The 27111-nt window shown below is 42.5% G+C and overlaps 1 protein-coding gene across 1 annotated transcript in view; it reads right to left on the bottom strand.

Moving 5' to 3' along the window:
- Positions 1 to 13631, bottom strand: part of LOC137237972 (ABC transporter G family member 23) — a 193707-nt gene extending 180076 nt beyond the window's left edge. Inside the window, exon 1 of the mRNA XM_067762441.1 lies at positions 13385 to 13631. The gene's annotated coding sequence lies outside the window, so the exon portion shown is untranslated. The remainder of the gene's footprint in view (positions 1 to 13384) is intronic.
- Positions 13632 to 27111: the final 13480 nt, after the last annotated feature.

The raw sequence follows: 27111 nt of genomic DNA, 5'->3' as shown, positions 1-27111 counted from the left end.
AAAAGTCCCGAAATTACCCCGACGGGATCCCGGGCGGATCCCGAAAACCCTCCAGAAATTATCCCGAAGAAGTCCCGAAAAGACCGTGACGGGATCTTCAACGGAGCCCTAAATGATCCAGGAATGGTCATGGAAGGGTCCCAAAATTATCCCGAAATAGTATCGGACAAGTTCAGAAATTACCCTGCGGGATCCCGGACGAATCCTGAAAAACATCTTTAAAAGATCCCGAAAAAGTCCCGAAATGACCCTGACGGGATCTCGAAAACCATTCAGAAATCATGCCAAAAGGCTCCCAAAATGATCCCGTATTAGCCCCAAAAAAATTCCCGAAATTACCCCGGCGGGATCCCGAACGGATACCGAAAACCACCTAGAAATTATGCCTGAAAATACCCCAAATGATCCCGAAATAGACCGAAATGAACCCGACGGGATCCCGGACGGATCCCGAAATCATCTAGAAACCGGAAAATACCCCAAATGATCACGAAATAGTCCCGCAAAAGTTCCGAAATTACCTCGACGGAATCCCGGACGGATCCCGAAAACCACCTAGAAATGATGCCGGAAAATACACCAAATGATCCCGAAATGGTCCCGAAATGACCCGACGGGATCCCGGACGGATCCCGAAATCATCTAGAAATGATGCCGGAAAATACCTCAAATAATCCCGAAATAGTCCCGGAAAAGTCCCGAAATGACCCCGACTGGATCCCAGACGGATCCCGAAAACCATCCAGAAATGATGCCGGTAGGTACGCCAAATTATCCCAAAATTGCCCCGTCGGGATACGGAATCCCGAAATAATACAGAAAAACTCATGAAATGACCCTTAAAGGTCCCCAAATGATCCCGAAATTACCCTGATATGTTCCCGTACAGATGCCGAAATCCATCCAGAAGTGATGCCGGAAGGGTCCCCAAATGATCCCGTATTAGCCAGGGAAAAGTCCCGAAATTACCCCGACGGGATCCCAGGCGGATCCCGAAAACCATCCACAAATGATGCCGGTAGGTACGCCAAATGGTCTCGAAATTGTCCGAAATGACCCCGTCACGATCCCGAAAACTATCCAGAAATGATGCCGGAAAGCTCCCCAAATGATCCCCTAAAAGTCCCAAAATTACCCCGACGGGATCCCGGACGGATCACAAAATCATCTAGAAATGATGTAGGAAAATACCCCAAATGATCCCGTAATAGTTCCGGATAAGTCCCGAAATGGCCCCGACGGGATCCCAGACGGATCCCGAAAACCATACAGAAATGATGCCGGAAGGTACGCCAAATGATCCCGAAATGACCCCGTCGGGATCCCGGACGGATCCCGAAAACTATCCAGAAATGATGCCGAAAGGGTCACCAAATGGTCCCGTATTAGTTGCAAAAAGTCCCGAAATGACCTCGATGGGATCCCGGACGGATCCCGATAACCATCTAGAAATGATGCCGGAAGAGCCCCCAAATGATCTCGAAATAGTCCCGAAATGACCCAGACGGGATACCTTACGGATCCCGAAAACCATTCAGAAATGATGCCGGAAGGGACCGCAAATGATCCCGAAAAAGTCCTGAAATGGCCCCGACGGGATCCCGGACGGATACCGAAAACCATCCAGAAATGATGCCGATGAGTACCCCAAAATGATCCCGAAATAGTCCCGCAATTACCCCGTCGGGATCCCGGACGGATCCCAAAACTATCCAGAAATGATGCCGGAAAGTTCCTCAAATAATCCCCTAATAGTCCCGAAATGACCCTGAAGGGATCCCCGACGGATCCCGGAAACTATTCAGAAATGATGCCGGAAAGGTTCCCAAATGTTCCCCAATTAGTCCCGTAATGACCCTGACGGGATCCCGGACGGATCCCGAAAAAAATCCAGAAATGATGGCGAAAGGGTCCCCAAATGATCCCGTATTAGTCGAGAAAAAGTCCTGAAATGACCCCGACGGGATCCCGTAGGGATACGAAAAACCATCCAGAAATGATGCCGGAAAGGTTCCCAAATGTTCCCCAATTAGTCCCGAAATGACCCTGACGAGATCCCGGACGGATCCCGAAAACCATCCAGAAATGATGGCGAAAGGGTCCCCGATCCCGTATTAGTCGAGAAAAAGTCCCGAAATGACCCCACCGGGATCCCGGACGGATCCTGAAAGCCATCTAGAAATGATGCCGGAAGGGACCCAAAAAGTCCCGAAATGATCTCGAAGGGATCCCGAACGGATACCGAAAACCATCCAGAAATGATGCCGGAAAGGTCCTCAAATGATCACCTAATAGTCCCGAAATGACCTTGACGGGATCCCCGACGGATCACGAAAACCATCCAGAACTGATGCCGAAAGGGTCCCCAAATGATCCCGTATTAGTCGAGAAAAAGTCCCGAAGTGACCCGGACGGGATATGGGACGGATCCCGAAAACCATCTACAAATGATGCCGGAAGGTACCCCAAATGATCCCGAAATGACCCCGAAGGGATTCCGAACGGATACCGAAAACCATCCAGAAATGATGCCGGAAAGGTCCTCAAATGATCACCTAATAGTCCCGAAATGACCTTGACGGGATCCCCGACGGATCACGAAAACCATCCAGAACTGATGCCGAAAGGGTCCCCAAATGATCCCGTATTAGTCGAGAAAAAGTACCGAATTGACCCGGACGGGATATGGGACGGATCTCGAAAACCATCTACAAATAATGCCGGAAGGTACCCCAAATGATCCCGAAATGACCCCGACGGATCCCGAAAACTATCCAGAAATGATGCCGGAAAGGTCCCCAAATGATCCCGTATTAGTCGAGAAAAAGTCCCGAAATGACCCCGACGGGATCCCGGACGCATCCCGAAAACCATCCAGAAATGATGCCGGAAGATACCCCAAATAATCCCGAAATAGCCCTGTAATGATCCCGGACGGATTCCGAAAACTATCCAGAAATGATGCCGGAAAGGTCCTCAAATGATCCCGCAATAGTCCCAAAATGACCCTAACGGGATCCCGGGCGGAACCCGAAAACCATACAGAAATGATGCCGGAAGAGACCCAAAGTGACCCCGAAAAAGTCCCGTAATGATCACGGAAACCATGACCCCTGGCGGGATCCCGGACGGATCCCGAAAACCATCCAGAAATGAACCCGGAAGGCTTTCGATATGACCCTAACTTGATTACAATTAAGGTGGAGCTAATTATAAAACCATGTTAATAAGGCAGCAGGCGCGTTGGAGCGAATGAAGAGTTACATAGAAACATACAGGTAAAGCTAATAAAAGCGTGCTAATAAAAACAATTGAAGGAGGGCGGATGGCGGGAGGAGAAGGAGAGGACCACTGATCGTTTTTCCAAAATTGTTTAGATCTCGATCTGTATGTGCCAGATACCAAAAACTATTAATTTTGGAGAAAATGTATATTGAGTTATAACAATTTATAGGTTCTGCACCAGAGGTGGAGAGAAGGGGAGGAGGACGGAGGGGTGTCCCTGCTCCCCCTCGATTTATTTGACCCATTGAGTCTGTAATATTGGTGAAGGCCAGTATACGTAAAGTTATAATGTGTAAAAATTATTAAAAAGTTATTGTTCGAAGGGGTCATGGGACCCCACCCCCCTTTCCATGTTCGAAAAAAATTTCGCTAGTAGACTATTGTCTCCGTCCCAAATTTCATCAAAATCCTTGTAGCAGTTCTGGAGTGATTCAGTCACAAAGACGAAAAAATTCATTAATTAAATTATAACTATTCCCAGGGGGCGGGGACCTCCACCCTTTTCAAAAAAATATAGCTAGTCGATCCTTCTAGACTAGTGGCTATATGTGTGCCAAACTTCATCCAAATCCGTCCAGCCGTTCTTGCGTGATTGAGCCACAAAGACAAACGTCTGGACAAACATCCAAACTTTCCCATTTATAATATAATATAATATATATATATATTAGATATATTAGATTAGATTAGATAGAGAACGGTAGATTGAGCGACACTGGCGCCATCTTACATGAAAACCTAGCCAACTTGCAACTTTTGTTGCAAGCAAAGCATAAGAGGAAGAATTTAACATTTGCTTTGGCTAAGGGTGCTGGCACACTTTGCAAGTGAAATTATTTTTCCCACTCGTCGGTAACTTTTCTTACATTTTTCGCAGTTAAAAACTGTAATATAACAAATAAATACGACACAAAATATGTTGCATTCTGCAAGTTTTTTTGTTGTATAGGGATAAAGTTTATAACAGTGCTTCGCGAAATTTTGTATGGGAATGGGCAAGGCGAAATAAACTTCAATTGCCAAGTCTGATGTTACTTCATATTTATAAAAGCAACATCTTCATTGATTGTGCCGATGTTAATGAAATGCATAAGCTTGTGTTAAACGCCGCATCTATTTGAAAAATTTCATTGTGCCGCGGCCTTTAGCTTTCTTCAACTTATACGCTGGTAATATTACATAATTTTTGTTAACGATATACACACATAATACCTACATATAAAAACATGCATCGGTGACCTTGAAGAGGCATTCTTTGCATAACTATGTACATATTTGGCCACAAATATATTATTAAATTGTAGTGACAGATGGAGTCGTGGTCCAGAATTTTACATACCCTGATTTCTCAATCTCTTTTTATACCTTTCATGCAAATGAGATAGTATATGTATTAAATTTGGACGAATTCTCGAAAACATGCCTTTAAAGAGATGAGATATATGCACCAATAAGTATACCGAAATGATCAAAATGACCAGCTAAGTTGGTTTTGCCGAGTCAGTCTGTATGTCTGACCGTCTTTCTGTTTTAAAGCAAAGTTAACCATCAATTTCTGGGATATCTTTACGAAATTTGGCGAGCAGTTATATTTGGGTGTCCGTTAGATCATTTGTTAGAACCGACCGGATCGGACCAATATACAGCTTACATCTCCCATACAAGCGAATTTTCGGATAAGAGTATTTTCGTGATTTTGTCTCCGTTTCAACAGCTAGAAACTTGAAATTTCTCCAGATGCTTACGCCTGAAAGAAATCGCCAAGATCGGTCAAATCTTTATATATAAAGTGGTGTTAGTTACACTATTTATAACTCAAGAACGGATGAACCGATTTGGCTTAATATTGGTGGAGAGGTAGCTTAGAACCAGGAGACGACATAGGATACTTTTTATCCCGTCTGGATGGTTTTCGGGATCCCGTCGGGATTATTTCAGGACTTTTTTCGGGACTATTTCGGGATCATTTTGTGACTCATCCGGGATCAATTCTGTATATTTTTTGGGATCCGTCCGGGATCCCGTTGGGGTTATTTTGGGAATTTTTCGGACCTATGTCAGAGTCATTTGGGGATCCTTCCTGGGTACCTCCGGGATCATTTCTGGATGATTTTCGGGATCCATCTGGGATCCGGTGGGGTTATTTCGGGACATTCTCGGTATCCTTCCGGGATCATTTCTGGATCCCATCAGGGTCATTTCGTGACTATTTCGGGATCAATTCTGGATGATTTCCGGGATCCGTCCGAGTATCCGTCATAGTCATTTCGGGACTTTTTCAGGACTCTTTCGGGATCATTTCTGGATAGTTTTCGGGATCCGCCCGGTATCCCGTCGGAGTTATTTCGAGGCTTTTTTGGGAGTATTCCGGGATCATTTGGGAATCTTTCCTTCACGTCCTTTTCAACATCCCACACATCGCATCCCTACTTATTGTCTGTTAAATATATATACATCAGCTGCTCGGAATCATAGTCCATCCCGACAACTGATTTAATAATATACATTTATACATATTTTATAATATAATTTTGCCCACTATGTATGCTCACTATGTACGCTCTCGTCGGGGTCATTTCGTGACTTTTTCTGGACTATTTCAAGATCATTTGGATATCCTTCTGAGATCATTTCAGGATCCGTCCGGGATCCCGTCAGGGTCATTTCGGGACTCTTTTGCGATCATTTGGGGACCCTTCAGGGATCCTTTCTGGACTGCTTACGGAACGCCATAGGGGTCATTTCGTGACTTTTTCTGGATTATTTCCGTATCATTTCTGGTTCAGTTTTGGGATCCATCCGGGATCCGGTCAGGGTAATTTCGCAACATTTTTGGGGCCTATATTTCGGGATCATTTTAGGACTCTTCCTGGATAATTTCGATCATTTGGGGATCCTATCAGGTTACCAGCTAATTTAGTTATTTTGTTACTCTGTTACAAAAATAAAATGTATTTACAGAAAATTCTTTTTAAACAAATAACTTGATAAGCAGGTTGACGTGAATATCCCATATATTTTATTTTCTCCTTGCGGACGAGGGCTAGTATATAATAAATACTCCATACGCGTAAAATTTTTTGCTGTGTACACAATACGTAATCTATTGCTGCAGGGTGTCAGCATCGGTAATGGGGATTAGGTTAGGCTGAACTGGCCGGTCCATGGGGACCTCACATAGACTGATTGAGTCCGTAGTATTACCAGAAGTTTGTTTTAACGACCAAACTGAAAAACCCTATCAAAAACCAGGACCTATGTTATAAAATAACTCCGTCCTCTTGGCAAATACTAGAACCTTCCTAGGACTTAAGCCACCTGCTGCTTCTAGATATGACAGCTGTATCACACCTAATAGCTGGAGTCTTAGCCTGGCAAGTGCAGAGCACGAGCACAGAACGTGCTCGATCGTTTCTTCCTCCAAACCGCACTTCCTACATCTGCTATTACTGGCCAAGCCTAATTTAAAGGTATGTGACGCCAGAAGGCAGTGTACAGTCAGAATACCCGTCATGAGTCTACAGTCCTCTCTTTTTAATGATAGAAGCAACTTTGTTAGTCTAAGGTTGTAAGACATACACATAATATTCGACACTTTACAGCCCCGCGCTTGAACCCACGCCTTTCCCGCTTGGTCGATCATGTGCACCTCTCGCCTTCGCTTAATCTCGCCCAGTCTAATTGGGACGTCTACAGAGCAAGCTTCAAGGGATGCGGCCTTTTTAGCTTTTTGGCCGCTTTTTCATTCCCATATATTCCCATTCTCTCCAGAGACTGCTTACACTCTAACACGCATTTAGATGCTGTGTTATGCGATATTATTGCCTTAATTGCTGCTTGACTGTCAAAATAAAAGTTTACATGGTTGCAGCTTCTTCCAGGGTTTCTACTGCTTTGGTTACGGCTAATATTTCCGCTTGGAAAACGCTACAGTAATCCAGCAGCCTGTAGGATCTGCTTATTTCCGGATCAGCACAGTATACCGCAGACCCTACTCCTTTGGAACCATCTGTGTACACATCGTCCGCCATTTGCGCACCCTGGCGCCAACCGTCCACCTCTATTGTGGCCTTAAGATCTCCTTCGAAGCGTAGATAGGGGATCAGGTAGTCTGTTCGTCTTTTGATTGATGGCGCTATACTACTATGGCCATATAGTCGGCGCTCAAGCTACTCCGAGGCACCGAGCCTGGTTGGGGTTGTTAATGCTATGTTCTTTGCTACCAGGTCTACAGGGGGAATGTGCAGAATGGCATACAGTGCATCTATCACGCTATCGACACACAGGATGAACAGGCTTTTCGACTTAGCAAGTTTATTTCCTGGTGTTTTTTACGTGTCGATATATTCGCGTGACCTAACGTGACTTTTTTTGCCGTTGCACGTTTTTATATCAACTTGAACAAAGCGATGGCAAAAAACCCCAGGATATCAACGATTTATTTTTACAAACATCGATTACAAGTTATCATAGAGATGGCATAGTACATGGTGGTATAATATTTTAAGGCAAATACACAGCATTGATAATGACATTAAACAGCATTTAATCTTCCACACCCCCACCCCCGTGGATCGAAGCCGATTCACCACTATCTGCATCAAGCTTAGCCAGTTTGGAGGCAGGGCGTTGAACTGTTCCTGAAGAAGTTGACACATCAGCTCGTCGGACTTGGCCGTCCTTCCCAGGGTAAACTCTCTCCACGCGATCTCGACGCCACTCTTTCCGTGGTGCCTTTACATCGCAAATGCACACGAGATCGCCCTCTCGCAATGGCTCTGTTGGCGCACACCACTTAACACGCCGAACCAGCGTCGGCAAATATTCTTCCACCCACCTTTTCCAGAACCTATCCCGTAATTGTCTAGTAACTCGCCATTGTTTACGAAGTGAGCAAAGCTTTTGATCCGGTTCGACAGCACTTCGTGTTTGTGCTGTGTTTGCGCTCCCCAGTAAAAAATGATTCGGTGTTAAAGGCTCTTCTTGTTCAGGCTCTACTGGCAAATGTGTAAGCGGACGTGAATTTACCACGTTTTCAGCTTCCACCAACAGACTACAGAATGTGTGCTCTTTAGGCTTCACATCTTTCTAATTTTGTATATAATAAGCTGGTCTGATCTATTTATGTGGGGTGCGAATAAGACAAAGCTTTTTCCACCTTACAGCTCAACGTTTCGCTAAGATTTTCTTAGCATCTTCAGGAGCGTAACTGTAAGTTTATTTAGAAATCCATAAAAAAAAAAAAAACATTGTGTGTCGTAACACCTTCTTCACGCATTGTACCATGCGTTCCCATACGCCGCCCTCAGAGGGATTCTCCGGGCAATTAAGGACCCACTCAACGCCTTTCGATGTCAACTCACCCTGCAACGCGCAACAGTCAAACACATCTGAGAAACGTTCAACCTCACCAGCAATTCCTATGAAATGTTTGCCATTATCCGATCTTATTCTGCTGGGCACTCCCCTCCGGTTCATAAAGTCCCTAATCGCCAATATTCACGCGTCAGTTGAAAGATCATAAGCAATTTCCAGATGGATAGCACGTACAGTCAAGCAAGTAAATAAAGCTACCCATCGCTTCTGTGTTCTTCGACCGACCGTCACACTCACCGGCCCAAAATAATCTAATCCCGTGTAAGTGAACGGCCGCCCGTATGGCGTCACTCGATCCTCCGGCAGCAAACCCATTATTGGCACAATTGGTCTGGCCCTTTTCTATTTACAAACGTTACAGTTGGCTATTACTCTACGAATGATCCTCCTTAAGTTAGGCACCCAATACTTCTGACGAATCATGCAGATAGCTGCCTCCGTGTTCTGGTGCATCATTTTTCAGTGCTCGTGGGTGACAACGAGTTTCGTTTATGCATGATTAGGCGGTAAAATGATGGGACGCCTTGCTTCATAAGAAAGCCAACTGACTGCATCTAGACGGCCGCAAACTCGAAGGAGCTCGTCACAGTCTAAAATCGGTGTCAGTTTGTACAACGAACTATCCACCGTCACATTCAATCCTTTCTTTAATCGACCTAATTCGGCGGAAAACGCCTCTCGCTGGGCATGGCGACATAATAGCCGTTCGGCCTCGTCGAGTTCCGTAGCAGTCAGTCCGTATGCAGGTTCGTCGTTCAGCTCATTCTGCCGAGATCTGCAATTGCGCACAAAGCGTAGCACCCAGGCAGCAACCCTTTTCAGCTTTAAGAATGATGAAAATCTCGCAAAGTCAAATGCGCTTAACAAAACGTATTTCGGGCGAAGCTCTTCGCTTTCTTCGATATTCTCAATAGGTGCGTCGTTGATGGGCCACGTTTCCTCCGACTGGTAAAGGAACGACTTCACTCGAGTAGCATCGTCAGCTACGTTATCTTTCGTTGGAACCCATCTCCCATGTGATGGCGTGGTTACGTTAAGAATTTCTGCTATTCTGTGGGCTACAAAGGGCTTATACCGACAATGTTCACTGGATATCCATTTAAGTACAGTTTTGGAGTCGCTCCATAGAATTCGTTGGGTGACTGGCACTGTATGCTCCTCAGTTTTCGTTGTCAGCATTCGCGACCCTAAAACGGCAGCTTGCAGCTCCAATCTGGGTATGCTAAGGGTCCTGAGTGGTGCGCTTCTCGTCTTGGCATACACGAGGCTATCCTCGATTGCGTTATCTGTGCTCTGCGACATCCAGAAAGCTACAGCCCCAAACGCGTCTTCGCTGGCGTCGACAAATATGTGCAGTTGCAGTGATTTTGGTTCGCCTAGTCGGAAATAGTGACGGGTAACTTTGGACTCCGTCACGTTCGAGAGTTGTATTCTAAACTTGTGCCACATGGCACCTACGTCCCCAGGTATGGCTTCATCCCAGCCTAAATTCCACTTCCAGAATTCGCGCATCAGCAACTTGGCTGTGATGGTGAGGTGGCACAAGAACCCCAAAGGATCGAAGATGGACATGACGATACTTAGCAGCATTCTCTTTGTAGGCACCACTGTTCCATTCATGACTGATTGATCGACTCCATGGAACTCCAGACGATACGTGAAGTGGTCACTGGATGGCTGCCATAGCATTTCTAACTCCATAGCTTCCTTTGAGGTAATAGGCAACACTGAACTTCCACCACCTAATGCCGTTGCAACTTCTAAAGGTTCGACCTAAATTTTCGCAACTTAAAACCCGCATCTGAATGAATGTCGCAGACCTGCTTGGAAATCTCTATGGCTCTCGACGTGGTGGAGAAACTATCGACGTAGTCATCCACATAGTGGTAGTCCTTTATGGCTCGGACGGCCGTGGGTCATGGCTGGTCTTTTGCGTTCATCACCTTGACGTAATTGGCCGAGCAAGGTGAGCAGGCTGCACCAAATGTCATCGCTGTCATCTCAAACACGTCTGGCGGCTGCTGGTCGTTGCCATTGCGCCACATTAACCTTTACGCGCATCTATCATCCGGACGGATGACCACTTGGTGGAACATCTCTTGAATATCAGCACACACAGCCACGGCACCTTCTGATGATATAAAACGGAGACTAGTGGTCGATACTCTTGGGGCCCTTTCATCAATTTTGAATTTAACGATACTGCATGAGAAGTAGCTGCTGTGTTGAATACAAATCTAAGTTTGCCCGGCTTATGAGGATTTACCACGGCGAAATGTGGAAGATACCATGTCCTTGGGCTGCTTTAGACTAGCTCGCAGGGTTGCAGTTTGCGCGCATACCCCTTTTTCACATAATTGGAAATTATTTCGTTATATGCCTTCCCGAACTTTCCATCACGCGCGATCTTCCTCTCGATGCCCACCAAGCGCCTGAACGTCATGGAGTATCTCCCCGGTAGCTCCACGTTGTAGTTCATCCAGAGCAATCCGGTTTGGAAACGCCCATTGACTTTGATAGTAGTTGATCGGAGAAGGTTTTAGCTCGTATGTCGGCAGATCTTACGATTGAGGGCGCGGCTTTCACCCCAAATGATTCTATATTGAAATATTCTTCTATCATTGCGTTCATCTGACGATCCGAAGTATTTATATGTAGGCAAGATGGCTTTATTTGTGGAACGTTCTTCGATGGTCCGAAAATGCAGACACCTAGTTCCGTCATGGTCGCGAAAGGCCCATTGCGACCCTCCCTCCTATCAATTATTACAGGTTTGGTAGGTAGACCCAAGTGGCTATTAAAACTCTGGGGGTTACATTTTCGTATGGCTGAACTGGCATCTTTCCCTGATATCTGACGGCATAGCGGATGTCCCTCTGACTGAGGGTTTGCATTGGTAGACTCAAATTGTCGATACCATGGACATTCCTAAGAGTGTGACGCTTTCTCATTCCTAATCCGCTAATGGAAACGTTGGTGACAGCCACTTCCTCATTTGCTGTTCTACCTCCGAACCATGTAATTTCCACTTGACGCTCCTGACATTTAAGTCCAAGTTCTTGCACTAGTGACAAGTCCATCATTGTAATTGACGATCCTTCATCCATGAGTGCATAAACATTCACGTTCTTATTGGTCCATACAGGGTGACGGGCACTACTCGAAACAACAAATTACTTGAAGCATGCGCATAGCAACTAAGGACAGCGTTATTGGTGCTTGATGGCTTGGACGAATCAATGGTGTCCACCTGACGACTTGTAGCACCATCATGTAACATTATACTATGATATTTTTTGCATCCACCAGTGGTGCATATTTTACGACGGCGACATGCACCAGTGCGGTGCCCTGGTGATAGGCAACTAAAACATAAACGTAGACGTTTTACTGTCTTCCACCTCTCCGACACATCGGCATCCAGGAAGCGACGACAATCGACATGACGGTGTTGACCCTGACATATTAAACATTTAAATTACACCTGATATTTAGTTGCATGCAAAACCGGACGACGTTTCGGTTCACGATTTACATGGTCCTGGATCATTTGGACAAACCTTGCGATTTCAGAAAGCCATTCGCTGAAATTAACGATTGTAGGATATGGTTGAATCACCGCTGAATACCTAGCCCAATTTAAACGTTTGCTAAGGGGCAATTTATTAGTCAATTCTTCTAGTAATGTCGGATTTGCTAAATGTTTTTCTTCACCGATTGATTGTAAAAACACGGTAAGATTTCTGGTGCTGTTGCAAAGGGTATTAACTTGTGGATGGCAGTCTCAGAAATGCTTGGCATGTCATGCACTTCCTTGATTTGGCTACGTACTAACTGTTCTGGACGGCCGTATCTGAATTAACAAAGATTTAACCGTGTCTTTCGCCTCATCTTTCAAGCATTTATTCAATCTCTGATTATTTTCAAAGTGAGTATAATTGTATACAGAAGTAGACTCAACACAAGATGCGTAGAATACAGGCCAGTCTTCTGGCAGCCCCGAGAATTGTGGTAGGTCAAGCAACTTCCTAGGTAAAACTGCACCGTTCGTAGGGGAAGGGTTAATTCCCGACGTCGCTGTTGATGTATGCATTGATGCGCCGTGTTGTGACATAGTAAATAAGTTACTTTCGAAATTAGTTTGGGGAATCAACTGAATATTGGTTGTAGGGGCATTATAACTGTGCGGCACGTAGGCTGCGGCCTGCACGTTACGAAGGCTGGCAGAAGTATTTATGTATGGTTGTCTATCAATGGTTGCAGCCTGACTAATATGTGGCATACCTAAGGCTGAATATTCATTGACTGAGCAGACAAAATTATTTACACAGGCGCGTTCGGTATCGTCGACTGAGTTAACTTGAGGCTGCGGTACGGCTGGCTTGATACCATTTGCATGATAATAAATATACGTGGGTAGGGTGATCGGTGATAATGGCGGCCTTGACGGTGTTGTTACCAATGCGAAACGTTGGCGTTCGTTTTCGCATATTCTGGCATGTGCATTTTGCAGTTGCATCTCCAATTTGCTTATTTGTTGTTGCATTTGGTAAAGTACGTTCAACTGTGACGAAACTTAATAGTTGGTTGAAGTTGTTGCTGTAGCATTGGAAATGCCATGTTCTAAGCTGGCGAGGTCGACGTTAGCAGAGGTGAGCCCGACTGAGGCGGCACTGCTAGAAATTAAATTGGCATGTAAAGGGTTTGATATAAACTCGCTTACCTGGTGGGTTCGGTTGTATGTATTCACTTGTAGGTTAGTGGCTGGTGGAACATTCATTGGCATGGTTGTGTACTGCTGAACGTTGGCTGATGTAGTATTCAATGGTAAAGCATATGATGCTGGCGTACTGGCAGTAGGTCACCAAACGGTGGAGCGCTATACGACGAGGAAGTTGTCGTTCCAGTGGCGAGTGGCGTGATGACAGATGGCGGAGCGCTAGAAGACGCGGCACTGGTCATTGGAATGTTGAATGGCACACCAGATGATGAAGCAGTTGTCAGTAAAGTACCAATAGTTGTGGCAGTAATTGGTGGAGTACTGATTTCTTGCAACGGCGAAAATGACATAATAGCTGGCGCTTGACTACATGGTGGCGCAGTAGTAAACTGTATGGTGCTGGTGGCCTGACTGATAGCTGGCTGGCCAGTGGACGCCGAAACACTAGACTCTTGTGTAACAAGTGGCATTGCTTCTAACGACGGAGTTCTAGCTATTGGTGTACCTTTGTCGGCCTTTGCTGTTTCGCTTTTTGACGACACACTCAATGATGGAGCACTCGATGTGACTTCAGCGGACTTGGCGGTGGTCTTCGCTAAGCTGGATGATGGAAAAGAGGTGGGCACAGAATTATTTGCTTGACTGCGTTTACTCCGGCGTGGAGGCGATCGTGGTATCATATTTTACACACACTTGTTGAAATTCAATACTGCCACTTTGTATGTAAAGTGGTGGCAGGCATTTCACCATAACCTCAAATGGCAAATTTAATGGCACGCTATTGCCGGCGAACGGTACTTGCAAATGTAATTTTTGTTTGCAAATCGTGAAAACTCGTAAACATGAAAAAACGTTTGCAAACCACGAAAACTTGTAAAAACAGGAAATAAAGCGTATCACGCTATCGACACACAGGATAAACAGGCTTTTAGCCTTAGCAAGTTTATTTCCTGGTGTTTTTTACGTGTCGATTTGTTCGCGTGACCTAACGTGACTTTTCTGCCGTTGCACGTATTTATATCAACTTGAACAAAGCGATGGCAAAAAACCCCAGGGTATCAACGATTTATTTTTACAACCATCGATTACAAGTTATCATAGAGATAGCATAGTACAAGGTGGTATAATATTTTAAGGCAAATACACAGCATTGATAATGACATTAAACAGCATTTAATCTTCCACAGCATCCGCCGGGGATGTCTTCAGGGCTACCGTAATGCTAAGCATCGATAGTCTGCATACCCCCTCTAATTTTTTGAGGTATGTTGTTTTTTGTGTGGCTTTCCACCAAACAATCGCTCACAATCGCTGTAAAAATCCAATGAGAGAGGGCGATAAGCCCCACGTACACCCCATCATTCTTTTACATGCATATAGTGCGGTTGAGGCCTTCTTGACCCTCTGCTCCAAGTTGAGCTTCCATGACAGCTTACTGTCTAGGAACATTCCTAGATATTTTGCGCAAGTTTTCTCCTGTAAGGTCACCCCTCCTGACTTAGGCCTGGTCCAATTTGGGACCTTGTACATCTTTGTAAACAAGACCATATCCGTCTTCTCCGCATTGACTTTCAACCCGACATTTGATGCCCAGGTATGAATATCCCGAAATCGTTGGAAGGCACTTTCCACATATGACAATTGCAACGTCATCTGCGTAAGCCGTAAGTTTTACGGGTCCCTCATCGAATCGCCTGAGCAGTTGGTTGATGACCAGCGTCCACAGCAGAGGTGATAGCACCCTTCCCTGCGGCGTGCCCCTGTACACTGATTTCGTGGCCTCGTACAATCCCCATTGTGATGTAATCTTTCTGCAATTTAACATGCAGCCGATCCATCTGATTAAGGCAGGATGTACTTTAATGTAATTAAGACCATCCATAATCGCCCATTTTGCAACATTATTGAAAGCCCCGGCAATGTCCAAGAAGACTCCTAGAGCATACTCCTTATATTCCAGGGATTTCTCTATGCTTATTACCACCTATGCAATGCGGTGTCTACCGACTTCCCTTTGGTGTACGCATGCTGTGTTGTGGAAAGCAGCTTTTCATCCACGTTGGACTTTATGTACACATCTATCAGCCTCTCAAAGGTTTTGAGCAGAAATGATGTTAAGCTAATGGGTCTATAGTCTTTGGGATACACGTGACCGATCTTGCCCGCCTTTGGTAGGAAAGTTACACGAGCAGTTCTCCAAGAGTGCGGTACATGATTCAGTGTTATGCACCCATCGAATATTATTTTAAGCAATTCGACGACTGCCACACTTGAAACTTGTAGCATGGCCGGGAATATACCGTCTGGACCTGGCGATTTAAACTTAGAAAACTTTTCACTGCCCATTCGATGGGGACTAATTGTTACAAGGTTACCGATGCGGTTACCGATAAAGCACCAATGTCTGCAGCTTAAAACCAGTGCGCGGTTGCATTTTATCAGAGTTGCCATAGTAGAATTTTATTATCAGTTATTTGTATGGCGGCCACCGTGGTGCGATGGTAGCGTGCTCCGCCTACCACACCGTATTCCCTGGGTTCGCACCCCGGGCAAAGCAACATCAAAATTTTATAAATAAGGTTTTTAAATTAGAAGAAAAAATTTTCTAAGCGGGGTCGCCCCTCGGCAGTGTTTGGCAAGCGCTCCGGGTGTATTTCTGCCATGAAAAGCTCTCAGTGAAAACCCATCTGCCTTGCAGATGCCGTTCGGAGTCGGCTTAAAACATGTAGGTCCCGTCCGGCCAATTTGTAGGGAAAATCAAGAGGAGCACGACGCAAATTGGAAGAGAAGCTCGGCCTTAGATCTCTTCGGAGGTTATCGCGCCTTACATTTATTTTATTTTTTTTTTTTATATCCAATATTTTACTTTTGGCAACTCTGTTCGATCGTCATCGTGTCGTGATCACGGTCGTTAAAAAACGAGCAAAGATGGTGGTCATTGTAAACTTTACCAAGTAGCGCAACTAACAGCTGATCGCTCAAAATTTGCACACACAAACAAACATCACTAATGGCCATATTACGGAAATCTTAGGGAAATTGAAGTTAAATTTTTAAACAGGCATAAAATGTTATAATTTGTAATATATAGCATCTAGGACACCTTAATTGCAGTAATTGAAAGAAAATGTTTGCTTATACTCAAGTATTTAATTATTTTTTCTAAATTTATCTTTAATATTGATGCAATGATTGAAGTTATATTAATCCAATGCAACTCTGCTCTTCCTACTGTTCTTCATTCCACTCTATTTGAGTGTCTCTTTCACTGCATTCGAGTGCCTTTCACTCTATTCGGAACATAACCTCAATTTAAGCTGCCAAACTATGTAGTAAACAATGATGGTGGTCCGCAAACTCTTTGCAAAAGAGTATTGTTAGAGTGCTCCAACACGAAGAAAATGGAACACGTAATCCAACAAAATAGTGTCTTGTACACTATGTCCGACAATTTTTGCAGGGAAGTCCTCAAGAATGAAGGTAACTTCGCTTTGTTTTTGTATGCAACAAACGTAGAAGTTAGGCTAAATGTTGCATACTTTTTGTTGCAAACTTTTCTGCGTACTTGATTTTGTTTTACAGATTTTTGGCGATGGAGCAGAGCAGAGATCTGCAATGAGTAGTTGTAAACTGAACGCTGAACGCGACATAGGCAAAGTCACAATAAAATATGATTTTAAATTAGTTAACACTCGAATAGAAGAACTTGACTGTTCAAAGTTTACTTCGAAGAAACCTTGTAATGTTTATGCATTAAAAGAAATGGATATGATGATAAACGTTACAAATAACTAAGTAAAGGTTACATAACTAATTTAAACATTATTTTACCCTACTAAAAATTTAAAAAAATTCATATTTAAATTAAATTTAAGAAAAAAGTTTTTCTAAGAACAAGCTTCTATTACTTGTTAATAAAACGAACTAAAAAGTAAAAAATAAAATTAAAGAAAAACAAGTAAGGAAGGCTAAGTTCGGGTGTAACCGAACATTACATACTCAGTTGAGAGCTATGGAGACAAAATAAGGGAAAATCACCATGTAGGAAAATGAACCTAGGGTAACCCTGGAATGTGTTGTTTGTACGATATGGGTATCAAATGAAAGGTGTTAATGAATATTTTAAAAGGGCGTGGGCCTTAGTTCTATAGGTGGACGCCTTTTCGAGATATCGCCTTAAGGGTGGACCAGGGGTGACTCTAGAATTTGTTTGTACGATATGGGTATGAAAACAAAGGTGTTAATGAGTTTTTTAAAAGGGCGTTGGTCTCAGTTCTATAGGTGGACGCCTTTTCGAGATATCGCCATAAAGGTGGACCAGGGGTGACTCTAGAATTTGTTTGTACGATATGGGTATCAAATGAAAGGTGTTATTGAGTATTTTAAAAGGGAGTGGGCCTTAGTTCTATAGGCGGGCGGCTTTTCGAGATATCGCCATAAAGGTGGACCAGGGGTGACTCTAGAATTTGTTTGTACGACATGGGTATCAAATGAAAGGTGTTAATGAGTATTTTAAAAGGGAGTGGGCCTTAGCTCTATGGGTGGGCGCCTTTTCGAGATATTGCCATAAAGGTGGACCAGGGGTGACTCTAGAATTTGTTTGTACGATATGGGTATCAAATGAAAGGTGTTAATGGGTATTTTAAAATGGAGTGGGCCTTAGTTTTATAGGTGGACGCCTTTTCGATATATCGCCATAAAGGGATGACTCTAGAATGCATTTATACAATATGGGTATCAACCGATATATCGCCATAATGCGTTTGTACATTATGAGTATCAAACGAAAGGTGATAATGAGCATTTTAAAAGGGAGTGGGCCTTAGTTCTATAGGTGGACGCCTTTTCGATATATCGCCATAAAGGTGGACCAGGGGTGACTCTATAATGTGTTTTTAAAATATGGGTGTCAAATTAAAGGTATTAATAAGAATTTTAAAAGGAAGTTGTGAAGGCGTTTTCGAGATTTCGACCAAAATGTGGACCAGGGTGACCCAGAACATCATTTGTCGGGTACCGTTAATTTATTTATATATGTAATACTACGAACAGTATTCCTGCCATGATTCCAAGGGCTTTAGATTTTGCCCTGCAGAACTTTTTCATTTTCTTCTACTTAATATGGTAGGTGTCACACCCATTTTACAAAGTTTTTTTCTAAAGTTATATTTTGCGTCAATAAACCAATGCAATTACCATGTTTCATCCCTTTTTTCGTATTTGGTATAGAATTATAGCATTTTTTTCATTTTTCGTAATTTTTGATATCGGAAAAGTGGGCGTGGTCATAGTCGGATTACGATAATTTTTTATACGAATACAAAGTGTGTCCAGATAATTATGTGAATTGAGTTTAGTAAAGATATATCGATTTTTGCTCAAGTTATCGTGTTAACGGCCGAGCGGAAGGACAGACGATCTACTGTGTATAAAAACTGGGCGTGGTTTGAACCGATTTCGCCCTTTTTCACAGAAATAAGTTATCGTCTAGAATCTAAGCGCCTACCAAATTTCACAAGGATTGGTAAATATTTGTTCGACTTATGGCATTAAATGTATCCTAGACAAATCAAATGAAAAAGGGCGGAGCCACGTCCATTTTGAAATTTTCTTTTATTTTTGTATTTTGTTGCACCATATCATTACTGGAGTTGAATGTTGACATAATTTACTTATATACTGTAAAGATATTAACTTTTCTTTTGAAATTTGAATTTAAAAAAAATTTTTTTTTAAAAAGTGGGCGTGGTCGTTATCCGATTTTGCTAATTTTTATTAAGCAGACATATAGTAATAAGAGTAACGTTCCTGCCAAATTTCATCATGATATCTTCAACGACTGCCAAATAACAGCTTGCAAAACTTCTTAATTACCTTCTTTTAAAAGTGGGCGGTGCCACGCCCATTGTCCAAAATTTTAATAGTTTTCTATTCTGCGTCATAAGTTCAACTCACCTACCAAGTTTCATCGCTTAATCCGTATTTGGTAATGACTTATCGCACTTTTTCGATGTTTCGAAATTTTCGATATCGAAAAAGTGGGCGTGGTTATTGTCCGCTATCGTTCATTTTAAATAGCGATCTGAGATGAGTGCCCAGGAACCTGCATATCAAATTTCATCAAGATACCTCAAAATTTACTCAAGTTGTCGTGTTAACGGACAGACGGACGGACGGACAGACGGACGGACGGACATGGCTCAATCGAATTTTTTTTTCGATACTGATGATTTTGATATAAGGAAATCTATATCTATCTCGATTCCTTTATACCTGTACAACCAACCGTTATCCAATCAAAGTTAATATATTCTCTCTCTCTCAACTGAGTATAATAACTTTTTCAAAAATAAGCTTTTATTATTGGTTAGTAAAATTAACTAAAAAGTAAAAAATAAATTGACTGTAAAGAAATATAACACTTTATAAGTTCATTGTAACCTTTAACGATAATTAGGATTCTTCGTCTGCGACAAAAAATTCCATATTGTACATAATTATACATTTTTACCAGTAAATCTTTACACCTAAATTATTAAATCTTACAGTTTATATCACAGTCCTAATTGTTCTAATAAATGCGAAAAATTTTTTTGTACTTGAGCCTCAAAAAAAAATTACTTTTTGTATTTTTTTTTTAGGATTGAAATGTATTCAATTCTTTTGCTGTCGAGGAAAGGAATTGATTACTTTCCTCAAACACGTAGTAGGGAATTGGCGGTAATTGAATACCTAAAGTAATCATTACTACCCAGTTATGCTTTTCAAATATATATTACGAGCCGGACCCGTGCGCATCTAGCCCAACCAATCTCTCAAAAATCAGCCGTTCTATAAACCAATTAACTGCCATCTAGCGTATGATAGCAACTTCCAGTAATGCAGTTCAAATATTCACAATAGTGCCATAGTAAAAATAGATTTCATGTGTGCTCACAATCGTTTACTTTTAACAAATTATTTTAATAAAATATAGCTAAACAAAAGCACTACGACCAAAAGCTCGCTAATACCCGAATCCCCATCTTTACAAACAAAACTTTATTTATAGATTTGGATTCCAAATAAGAGCGAAAAAGGGACCCGTACATAAATACAGCAATTAGAAATAATATATATAATGACTTTATGCAAGTTTAAAAAACCCCACCAGATTATGCGGTTCGTCGCATAGGTATACTTATGTAATCGCTAATAGCTTTTATGCATGTCGTAATCTATTTAAATTGGTCTTTTTCGCTAATTTCATTATTTTTCAATTGGTATTGTCCGCAGGCCCTACCCGAAAAGAAATTAGAAGTCGTGCTAAATTTGAATAAATATTTGTATTTGTTGAAATATGTAGGCTTCGTGTAGACTCCACCTGCACCGAAATAGAACATGTGAATGGAGTTATTGGACCGTTTATAAGGATCACATCCAGCCCCTCATGTTCATTTCCTAGCAAATACAAAAGCTGCAAGCCGAGCTCTAATGTGATTGGACGAACATTCTTTTCTATGTTTTCCTTTTTAAAGCTGTATTCCAGAATTTTAGAACATCTGTTTTTAGGTATAGGGAAAGAATTGCCGCTCCACGAACCGCCTTTAGAACATTAGTTATTTTCGCATAGGCGGCGACGGAAGAGAAATACTCTGCGACCAAGAACTTTTTCTATAATAAACTTGAAAATAAAATAAGTGACATGACATCCATGTCCGTGCTTAACTCAATGCACAGCTCCGTTAATGAAACACTAGGGCTCGAACGACCACCATTATGTATCTGTAGTATGGTACACTATGCCCAACTATGACGACGACGTTAGAATCATTATAAAGCTGCAGACATTGGTGCTTTATCGGTAACCGTATCGGTAACCTTATAACAGCTGATTCGACCAACCTTATGGGAATCAATGCAATCGATTATTGGTGCCGCTAAGGTCGTAACCGTATCGTAGCCAACCAATTGGTTTTTGGTTTACCGTCGTAACGATAAGCAGCTGATTACGTTAGGGATACGAATACAGCGATACGACATACGACACCAATGACCCCCGCTTAAATGTTTACAGGTAAACCTGACAACGGTTAGAACAACTCTTACCACAAAAACATCGAACTTACTTATGGCGCGTTGCTTTGCTTTGGAGTTTGGCAGGCGTGAATCACGACGGAGTCAGGAACACAGGAAATCAGCTGACTAGTACTTTACAATATGATGGTAAGGGTCAATTAATGGTGACTTATAACCATGAAACCATAACAAGATAAAACAGCTGATCGAACCTATCTTTATGGAAAGCAATGAAATCGATTAATGGTGGGAGAGTCAAATAAACTGGGCTATAGGGTCGTTCAAGCTGTACAGGTCTCCGGGACCGGATGGAATTATTCCTGCGCAACTTCAAAAGTCTTTGGGGATTTCCTGCCGCTGGTTGGCCATCATCTATACTAACTGCCTCAGGCTTAACTATATCCCGAAGTCTTGGCACACGGTTAGGGTTATTTTCATTCCGGAGGCCGGCAGAAGCTCTCATGTATCACCTAAGGATTTCAGGCCAATCAGTCTCTCGTCGTTTCTTCTTAAGACGTTTGAGCGGTTCATTGAACTGTACCTACGGCAAAGGATACATCGGGGGTTACTGTCGGCTTCACAGCATGCTTACTGCTAGGGCAGATCGACGGAAACGGCTCTCCATTCGATTGTAAAGCAAATAGATGGGTCCCTAGAACACAAAGAGTATGCTCTGGGTGCCTTTCTAGACATCGAGGGGGCTTTTAACAATGTCTTACCGGGGGCAATCGAAAGAGCTCTGGTGGGTTTAGGAGTCGAGGCGGCTCTGGTTGAATTTATTAGCAAACTTCTATGCGGCAGAATTGTCGCAGCGGAGTGGGGAGGGGCCATAATTAAGAGGAAGGTGTGCAGGGGTACGCCACAGGGGGGTGTCCTATCTCCTCTCCTCTGGGTTGTGGTAGTCAACGAGCTTATTGTGGAGCTGGAAGCCAATGGTTGTCGGGTGGTTGCCTATGCAGATGACCTCGCTATCCTAGTCAGAGGCAAATTTCTGGGCACCGTGCGCGATGTTCTGCAGGGCTACCTGGATACTGTGGCTAGGTGGGCTGAATCATGTGGATTGGCGATCAACCCGGGAAAACGGAATTGGTTCTTTTCACAAGGAGATATAAGATGCCCGATTTCAGAACTCCCTCGATTGGAGGGGTACCGTTGGTACTTTCTGATAGGGTTAAATATTTGGGGATTGTTTTGGACAAGAAACTGTCCTGGAGACCCAATGTGGAAGATCGGGCCAGGAAGGCCGCCATTGCCTTGTACTGCTGCAGAGGGGCTATCGGAAAGAGATGGGGACTCTCGCCAAGAGTAGTACACTGGCTTTATGAGATGGTGGTCAAACCGATTCTGCTATATTGGGTGCTAGTCTGATGGAAAGCACTGGACACGGCGAACACCTCCAAAATGTTAGTGTCAGTGCAACGGACGGCGCTGATCGGTATCAGTGGCGCTCTTAGAACAACACCTACCTTGGCACTGAACGTCGTGCTGAACATATACCCAGTAGATATTGCGGGAAAGGCGGCCGCGGCAAGGTCGTTGGTCAAGCTTCGTGATATGGGATATGCACTTTCTGACCGCGGACACTCTAGCCCTCTTGTCAAGAGCTAAATTTAAGCCGCAAGTTTAAGTTGGCTGATCACTGCAGTGTATTCCAAGCGGAAGTTGCTGCAATTAAGGATGCGGTGGATGGAATGCTCTCCAGTGCTACTACGGTTAGGGAATTTAACATCTACTCTGATAGCCAAGCGGCTATCAAGACCTTGAGCTCAACTACAGTGCGATCGAGGGTGGTCCGGGAGTGCCTGACCTCGCTTGCGATTGCATCGAATTATTTTACAATTAAGATTATCTGGGTACCGGGCCATAGTGATATCCCGGGTAACTGTCAAGCGGATCTCTTAGCCCCTGAACCGGATGAAGATGGCTGTAGGGATTTCGGGATCATTCTGGCCACCTGTGGATTGCTCCTCCATAGCTGGGCCTCGAGTCAGCTCAGCAAACGTTGGGCGGACACCACGTCTTGCAGGGTAGCAAGATCTTTCTGGCCGCAAGTGGATGGCAGGAGGTCTGCTGAAATAATTGGGTTCACTAAGGCTCACCTATCAATTGTCATTGGGGTTTTGACAGGGCATTGTCCCATGGGTATCCATGCGGCACGTCTCAATATGCTGGAAACTCCATCCTGCTGCAGCTGTATGGAGGAGGATGAGGTGGAATCACCAAATCACTTTATGCTTGATTGCCCAGCTTTTGCCAGAACTAGTCGAAAGTACTTTGGTTGCGACTCACTTGGATCTCCCGAGGATTTATCCAAAGTTGAGATCGGTATCATTCGGTGCTTTATCGTTGCTACCTAACGATTCTCTAGGTAGCTAGATTTAAGTCACCGTTATTTTTGGTGTATGTGGTATCACACGAAGGTCCGTGTTGTCCAAGTGAGCTATCCTTATCAGGGCAGCTACCACCTAACCTATCCTATCCTATCCTAAGGGTGCCATACCATAACGCTAACGCCACAACCATATCATGGCCAACCAATTGGTTTTTGGTTTCTGGCCATATCCAGAATGAATTTAATAACTTTTTGTAAATTTTATTCATAGTTTTGCATACGTTATGACTAAGAGACTTATTTTTTGTGGAACATGTCTATAATTTTTTGCGTTTTCTTCATTTTTATGAAATTTTCACGATTTTTAGGTTAAGCCGCCATTAGTCAATCACATTGGAGATGGTTATGGATATGGGTATGGTTGCGATTATGACGTTAGGATTAAGGAAGTTTAATTGGCCCTTAACATTGCTTTGAACTGGCCTATTAGCGGAGTCATTGGTGCCGTTTGTCGTATCGCTGTAGTCGTGTCCGTAGCGTAATCAGCTGTTTATCGTTACGACGGTAAACCAAAAACCAATTGATTGGCTACGATACGGTTACAACTTTAGCGGCACCAATAATCGATTGCATTGATTCCCATAAGGTTGGCCGAATCAAGCTGGAGACATTGGTGCTTTATCGGTAACCGTATCGGTAACCTTTTAACAGCTGATTCGACCAACCTTATGAGAATCAATGCAATCGATTATTGGTGCCGCTAAAGTCGTAACCGTATCGTAGCCAACCAATTGGGTTTTGGTTTACCGTCGTAACGATAAACAGCTGATTACGGTAGGGATACAGATACAGCGATACGACATACGGCACCAATGACTCCAGCTTCAGCTGTTATAAGGTTACCGATACGGTTACCGATAAAGCACCAATGTTTGCAACTTATATGAAAAAGTTCACTCTGACTTGGTTATTAAAGCCGTTTTCATACAAGCCGTTTTCATACAACGCTGCCAGGTTGGTTCGTTTTACAGCGCCATAACATACCCTACAAGAAACGCTGATAGTTTTACTAATACTCTCACACTTGTATTGACAATGCTGATCCTGCGATGACGTAAACATTGATACTCAAATTTATGTATGTTCCTTTGTTCGCTCACGCATCTCCGCATGTTCCCAACGACAGCCTATAATCATGAAAAAGGACTAAAACTGGGAAAGCTTCGGACACCTGGTACAGAACAAAAGAACATACAGCAGATACCATTATGCATGTGAGACAGATACATAATTCTCAACGGAATTTTATGTATGCGAGAACAGCTTATCCGATTTAATCATGTTGTCACTACTGACTGTCATATGACAATCAAATGATTATCACGGTTGTTTTGTTATTTTTTAAATTCCGCCATTTTCAACCGACGAAAACCATATAAAAAATAAGTTTAAAAAATGAAAAAGAGAGCATTTCAAAGCTCTATGCTAAAAGAAAAAAATCGAAAATAATATTAAAAAATACCAAAAGCTGTCGGAATGTGTGGGGCGCACTCAAAAAATTTATACGCGAAAAATAATAGTGGTTAGTGGTGATTCATTTTTAAATGTGTTTCCGCATGAGGAAAGCGCTCTTCTGTTGTTTTGTATTTTCTGAATTTAAATTGAACATTCTGAACTCGAATTCTTATAAAACCATTTATTTTAAACAAATCAAAAACACGTATGCTTTTATCACGTACAAAATTAAAAATGTAATGAAATAAAGTAAATAAAAAGCAAAAAGCATTGTTTAATTTTTGCCGGAATATAACAATGGTCATTTATGATAGTATAACAGTCAAACCTGATATCTACAGTAAACTATCATTTATGACACTTTTTGATAGTTAGAGTGTCAGCACTGATCCAGGAAAATGAATGAGAGTGAGCAGTACGGCTATATACTTAATCAGTAGGCCATGTTGGTGTATAAGAAGGAGACAAAAACTCACACGTACACAGTTGTTTACATCACATTTGCGCAAGTCCCCTTAGGTTCGTGATAGAAAGTTTGTATGAGGCGCTGATCGTTAGGTTGACATTGCTGATAATCAGATGATAGTCATGTGATAGTCAGTATTCTTGTAGGGTAGATAAGATGTAAAATCAAACACAGCTATTGCTATCCCTACAAGAATACTGACTATCACATGACTATCATCTGATTATCAGCAATGTCAACCTAACGATCAGCGCCTCATACAAACTTTCTATCACGAACTTAAGGGGACTTGCGCAAATGTGATGTAAACAACTGTGTACGTGTGAGTTTTTGTCTCCTTCTTATACACCAACATGGCCTACTGATTAAGTATATAGCCGTACTGCTCACTCTCATTCATTTTCCTGGATCAGTGCTGACACTCTAACTATCAAAAAGTGTCATAAATGATAGTTTACTGTAGATATCAGGTTTGACTGTTATACTATCATAAATGACCATTGTTATATTCCGGCAAAAATTAAACAATGCTTTTTGCTTTTTATTTACTTTATTTCATTACATTTTTAATTTTGTACGTGATAAAAGCATACGTGTTTTTGATTTGTTTAAAATAAATGGTTTTATAAGAATTCGAGTTCAGAATGTTCAATTTAAATTCAGAAAATAACAAAACAACAGAAGAGCGCTTTCCTCATGCGGAAACACATTTAAAAATGAATCACCACTAACCACTATTATTTTTCGCGTATAAATTTTTTGAGTGCGCCCCACACATTCCGACAGCTTTTGGTATTTTTTAATATTATTTTCAATTTTTTTTCTTTTAGCATAGAGCTTTGAAATGCTCTCTTTTTTATTTTTTAAACTTATTTTTTATATGGTTTTCGTCGGAATTTAAAAAATAACAAAACAACCGTGATAATCATTTGATTGTCATATGACAGTCAGTAGTGACAACATGATTAAATCGGATAAGCTGTTCTCGCATACATAAAATTCCGTTGAGAATTATGTATCTGTCTCACATGCATAATGGTATCTGCTGTGTGTTCTTTTGTTCTGTACCAGATGTCCGAAGCTTTCCCAGTTTGAGTCCTTTTTCATGATTATAGGCTGTCGTTGGGAACATGCGGACATGCGTGAGCGAACAAAGGAACATACATAAATTTGAGTATCAATGTTTACGTCATCGCAGGATCAGCATTGTCAATTACAAGTGTGAGAGTAAAACTATCAGCGTTTCTTGTAGGGTACATATACGTTTACGCTTAAACTTTATATGGACTGCTAAACGTTAAACTTTATCTACCCTGCAAAAATCGTTGGACCATGTGGTCCACTGGAGTACTTACCATT

The sequence above is a fragment of the Eurosta solidaginis genome, chromosome 1 (genome assembly GCF_040869045.1).
Source record: "Eurosta solidaginis isolate ZX-2024a chromosome 1, ASM4086904v1, whole genome shotgun sequence".
Taxonomy (NCBI): Eukaryota; Metazoa; Arthropoda; class Insecta; order Diptera; family Tephritidae; genus Eurosta; species Eurosta solidaginis.
Note: the sequence above shows the minus strand (reverse complement) of the source record. Positions and strands in the feature narration are given on the sequence as shown.